At 42.2% G+C, this 6,000-nt stretch overlaps 1 protein-coding gene and 1 long non-coding RNA gene across 11 annotated transcripts in view; one reads left to right on the forward strand and one right to left on the reverse strand.

Moving 5' to 3' along the window:
• Positions 1 to 4,569, reverse strand: part of LOC127355199 (NACHT, LRR and PYD domains-containing protein 12-like) — a 24,525-nt gene extending 19,956 nt beyond the window's left edge. For 5 of the 10 annotated variants that reach the window (XM_051385827.1, XM_051385824.1, XM_051385825.1 and 2 more), the window contains exon 1: positions 4,328 to 4,568. The gene's annotated coding sequence lies outside the window, so the exon portion shown is untranslated. Of the gene's footprint in view, positions 1 to 4,327 lie in introns of all 10 variants that reach the window. The other 5 variants (XM_051385831.1, XM_051385829.1, XM_051385830.1 and 2 more) reach the window with 2 other exon arrangements.
• Positions 1 to 6,000, forward strand: part of LOC127355253 (uncharacterized) — a 55,026-nt gene that overhangs the window by 9,638 nt on the left and 39,388 nt on the right. The gene's annotated exons all lie outside the window — the stretch shown is intronic.

The following is a 6,000-nucleotide window of genomic DNA, read 5'->3' on the forward strand; positions in this document are numbered from 1 at the left end:
TTTTGAGCTGATTTACGTGAAAGGTTCATGTTGTGGTCCGCACGTGTTACGACGGCACATGACGTGGCCACAGCACGCCCCGACAGCATGTGACACGGCCGCAGCACACCCCGACAAGCGCCGGTTGCGACGTTCCGTTCAATGCTGCTTGCAGGTTTAATTAGGGACCTCGCAAGCGACCGCTGGAGGTCCCTATATGTATCTTCTTCTTACCTATTATTTTTAGCCCCCATTGACTGCATTTTTGCCCCCCTAAACATATACGAATAGTCAATTTTATTTGGCAAAGTGATCAGGCCTGGTGAAAATGGGGATATTACATGTGTCGCTTTCGGGTCTTCCACTAGGTGGCGCTACTATCATAAAAAATGCGTTTAGGCTAATAACTTCGGCATAGTTTGTCGGACATTCAAAAAACTTACATCCACGTGTTCGGTGAATGGAGCTGAATCTCCCCATATAAGCCCCGCCCACTTCCGCCTAGAATTTTTTTTTCTAGAGCGCAAAATGTCCATAAACTACTTTTAAGTGTTTCTCCTACATGCTTTTTCCGATTCGCACGAAATTTTTCACCTACTACCTGGGGACCGCCCTGGCAAAAAGGCTAATTTGAACATTTTTGAAATTTAAAAAAATAAGCACGCTATAAAATTCCAACTTCCTGTAGATTTTTCGTCAAAAAGGAAGTGGACCATTTCTCCACATTGGTATGTCCGATTGACACCAAACTTGGGTCCATAGTTCCACATGTCTTCCTTAAGCATCGTGCACAACTTCAGGCCATTTCCACTAGGTGGCGCTCTCTAAAATTAAGAAGTTTATATCTCTACAACGGTATATGTGATTAAGATGAAACTTGGTATGATGCTTCCCCCTGGCTCCCTGAGGCTCCCTTAAAAAGGAAAAACAAAATACGCCACTAGGTGGCGCTCTTTTGGCTTGGTAAATCACTGTGCGAATACCGTAATAGTTATTAATATGAAATTCACAGGGCACGTGTAGAGTAGTGCCTGTAGCTCACATACCAAAAATCGTGTTCGTCATGTGTGTAGTGCCCCCTACAGGATAAAAAAACAGAAGCCCCGGCGCCACGTTTCACCAATATGTACGAAACTCGGTAGGCACGTGTAACATGCTGGGACGTACAAAAAAGCCTCTTGGACCCATACCCCAAACCCCACAGGAAGTCGGCCATTTTGATTTTCATTTTCACTTTAGGCGAACTTTTCGCGTTTTATTTGAACGAACTCCTCCTAGGGAATTTATCAGATCTGCTTCAAAATTTGTGAGTACAGTCAAAACATGGTGCTGATTAAAGGTTGTGCTATTTGTGCATGTACGTTGAAGGGCGTGTCCGTGGTGTGGCATCAAAGTGAGCCATTTAGAGTTTTTTTGGTCATTTTCTGTGATTTTTCGCGTTGTATTTGAACGAACTCCTCCTAGGCAATTTATCGGATCTACTTCAAATTTAATCAGCGCAATCTAAAGACATTCATGATTAAAAGTTGTGCTATTTACGACATTCCGTCAAACGGCGTGTCCGTGGCTTGCCATCAAAGTCAGCCATTTTGCATTCTGTGCTCATTTTCTGTGATTTTTCGCCTTGTATTTGAACAAACTCCTCCTAGGGAATTTATCGGATCTACTTCAGATTTAATCAGCGCAATCTAAAGACATTCATGATTTAAAGTTGTGCTATTTACGACATTCCGTCAAACGGCGTGCCCGTGGCGTTGCGTTGAATTTCGACCAGTCACCATAAACAGATAGTACTCAACTTCAGTGTACAGTTCCACCCTGAACACGTCCTCGTAACTTCAGCGTTCATGATCCAATCTCAATGAAACTTCACGTGTTTGATAAGTCCCACCCGGAACACGTCTACATGACAATATTCAGACATAGTGATAGCGCCACCTACTGGCAACAGGAAGTAAGTGCTGCATGGCGATTTTGTGCTGCGTTACGTGAAATGACCGTGCCAGTGACGACTTGTCGAATTCAGCGGATTCTCCATGAAATACCACTCATAACTTCAGTGTGCAATGTCCAATCTCCAGTGAACTTCATATATTCTGTAACTGTCTCGCCCTGAACACGTCCTCATAACTTCAGCGTAGGTGGTCCAATCTCAATGAAACTTCACGTGTGTTACAATAGTCCCACCCTGAACTTGTCTACATGACAATATTAAGACATAGTGATAGCGCCACCTACCGGCAATAGGAAGTAAGCGCTGCGTGGCAATTTTGAGCTGATTTATGTGAAATTTCATGTTTTGGTCCGCACGTGTAACGATGGCTTGCGACGCGGCAGCAGCACACCCCGAGTTGCGTGGAGTGTGAGGTCCCGCTCAATGCTGCTTGCAGCTTTAATTATTATTATTATTAATATTATTACAGTTAGTATTAGTACTATAATGACTGCTCGTTGTTGTCGTTGTCATCATCTTCTTCTTCGCGTTCATCATCATCAGTCACTACTTACTACTTGCTATTTTTGTTGCTGTGCACGTCTGTCTGTCTGTCTGTCTGAGTTCGGTCTAGACATGGTCTAATTGAAAATGTCCTTAGATAACTTCTGTTATGAATTGGCGCTATACAAATCAAATTGAATTGAATTAAATTGAATCCTTTCATTCTTTCAGAAAAACACACAAATAAACAGCTGAAGTCCCATTTTCAGTTAGCTCACGTTCCACCAACTTTTAGTTCTGGAATAAAGGAACTGCTGTTGTTTCTATCTGCGCTGGCAGCAACAACACCAAACAACACCAGAAAGATAAAATCATCCTGAAACCACAGCTTTAAGGTGAACACATTAAAATGTGGATAAGACAACAGTTGTAGATGTTAACCTGAGAAAGTGTCCAATGTTCCACAGTCAGCTCTGTTTCCTGTCCTGCAGTGCATGAAATAAGAACCAGACCAAAGCTGTGTCACATAGTAACATACTGCACATTACATACTCAGTCAGTATGTACTGCATACTGTGTAGTGAATGAATGATTGAGTATGCCCTTACCAGCAGAACTGAACTATATTCACTCAATACGTCTAATACGAGTTAAAGATTTCACTACACGTTGTTCTGGGTATGATTGTATATGTGAGAATAAAGAGGATTCTATTCTATAAAATCTTCCACTCAATGTAATATTTTACAGTAAAGTCTGTAAAAAAGTATTAAATATGTTAATGTTAGCTGAAATATTTACACAATAGTACAATACATATTTGAGCTCAGCTGTTTTTCCTCCTAAGTGCACCTTAACATTCTGGGTCCTGAGTAGCTACTGCTTCAAGTTCATGGTTTATCCAACCATGCCTCCTACCAGCCACAGTGTGGCGCTAGAACCATCTGGCTCACCATCTGCTATTGGACAGTCTGAAGAGACACAATGCATTTTGAGTATGTCCAGTAACGCTCACAGCGCATACTCAGAAATTCCTGTAAATCTAGTTTACATTTCTCACATTCACAAAATCCACACACTGTGCAGTTGAAACGCTCTACAGACTCAATCTGACGTCATACGGATAATATAAATTCTGTTAGTATGTGACACACAGTGTCATAGGACACTCTGGTAGCTCAGCTGGTAGAGCTGCTGCCCCATGAACTGACCCTGTCTCTGGTTCTGTTCCCTCCTTGGACCACTTTGATAGGTACTGACCTCTGCAGACCGGGAACCCCCCACAAGAGCTGCAGGTTTGGAGATGTTCTGACCCAGTCGTCCATCACAATGTGGTTCTTGTGAAAGTGGCTCAGATCCTCACGCTGCCCATTTTTCCTGCTTCTAACACATCAACTGTGTTCACTGTCTGCCTGATATAGATATGCCTTATATATCATATATAATATATAACAGCAGCATTACAATGTGTTCTTTTCCAGTCCACTTCATACAGACAAATAGTTTGGAGTAAAGCAGCCCTCCTCCCCATAAACCCTCCGTTTCCTCTGGAGAGTCTCTCTATCTGTCTCTCTCTCTCTGTAGTACCTGTGCTTTTATTTTGAAATGGAAGTGAAGTGTAACCTTCACTTCCGCTTCTGGTCTTTCCAAAATGACAAATGAAAACAACAAGAACCGAATTTGAGTTCCGGATTATCCGGTGATCCCCAGATCCTCCTGCAGCCCCTCCAACATTAAAGTACTGGTTCCATGTTAATGCATCAATAATCATCATCCACTAATATGACAACACAACCCTGACAGAGGCCCAAAGTCTGAGTACACTTCTCTGCTGCTTCTACTCAACTACAGGGGCCTCGCTAAAAGCCGGTCTCCAGCAGAACCACCATCTAAAAAGTGTCTCTTACAAACCTTCAGATGGACAGAAGAAGCTTCACTGATCTCAGTGCACCGCTGCTCCAGTACACAGAGTCCAACCAGGAAGGAAGAGCTGCAGCCCGCAGAGGTCGATTCTAAAGCACAAAGAGCAAACAGCTGCTGTGTCTGTGGAGCACAGCTGCATGCGCAACCGGCCGATCATATAGGACCACGGGGACGGAGGATTCGAGCAGACCCATTTACCGGCAGAGTAAACGGCATCAACACGGAGGGAAAGTGGGGAAGTAGTAAAGCCCGCCTCCTGCTGCATTACACTGGTTGTCTGGGACAACTGGGACATTGATGAACGGTGCAAAGTTGGAAATGTTTCAACTTTCTTGTGCGTCTAAAAATGGGTGTAAAAGTGTGACACACGGCGCAAGAGAGGAGCGCAGGGACCTTTGTCCCCCGTCACACTTCCACCCTCACAGCGGCAGTAAAGTCCGCTCGTTACCGCAGGGTCGGACGGGGCGTCCGGATGGACAGACAGACAGAGGCCGTTGATGTGACGGCACATTATGAACAGAGAGAAATACATGGACCTTCTGGCCTTATGTGCTACTGTACAGGAAATAAAGATACGGTGGTTGTATCACAGCTCATGTTTGTAAAGAGCAACTGAATAACAGTGACATAACACGTTTCAATCCAGAGTCAAATCTATATGGTCCCGTCTACACTGTTCTTTAATTCAAATAGAATCAGGTGTTCAGCCAAAGAGCGGCACAGGAGAATAATATTCTGACAATACACTACTGACAACACTGATGTACATATTTCTATACTTTGTGTATACTTTAATATTGCTTAAATACATCTCTTTTCTTTTAAAACCTTAATTATCTGTGTGGTCTCCTTTGTTTTGTCTGAACTTTGAGCCGGTTCAGGACCCAGTACACAAATATTGTGATATAACTAGTAGTGTAACTACTGTAAAGTCATAATTCATAGCATGAAGTATTAAGTAATGAGTAATAAATTGCATTTTTTGAGTAACACTGAGCAAAACTGAGAACTTTTGGGGGAATTCTAACTGTTATTAATTATTGAAATCCTTGGTATACATATAATGCTGTTTCCAGGATACAGGAAGATATTTATATATACATTTTTATACTATGGAGGCAGACTCCATAAATCCAGAAAAACAAACAAATAACCAGAAAGAAAAGAAACAAACAAACAACAACAACATGGAGAAAACATGTATCTGTAGTCACAGTACAGTAGGGCTGCAGTAATAGTTATTTTATTAACCATTAATCTGTCATTTTCTCAATTGATTAGTTTCCATAAAATGGTGAAAATGTTGATCAGTGTTTCCCAAAGCCCAAACAGATATTCAGTTTACTGTCACAGAGGACTAAAGACACTAGAACATATTCCCAGTGGACATTAAAGAGGAAGCAGAGTGCGCTTTGCTTCATGTTTCCTGTAACAGGAAGCTAGGGACCGACTTCAGTAGCCATGACATCATTTTATCTATAAAACTATTTCAACACACTCAATTCTGTAAAAGTGGCTAAAATGAAAATGAAATTCTTAAATCAGTGTGAAGCTTGTGTTTGATGCAGTGAGGTGCTGTACCAGCAGGTGGCAGCAGAGTCTAAATTACTGAACTAACATCCAACAGGTTGTAATGTTTGTGTATCAGCAGAGCTGCTAAC

Source organism: Dicentrarchus labrax, unplaced genomic scaffold, assembly GCF_905237075.1.
Source record: "Dicentrarchus labrax unplaced genomic scaffold, dlabrax2021, whole genome shotgun sequence".
NCBI classification, from domain to species: domain Eukaryota; kingdom Metazoa; phylum Chordata; class Actinopteri; family Moronidae; genus Dicentrarchus; species Dicentrarchus labrax.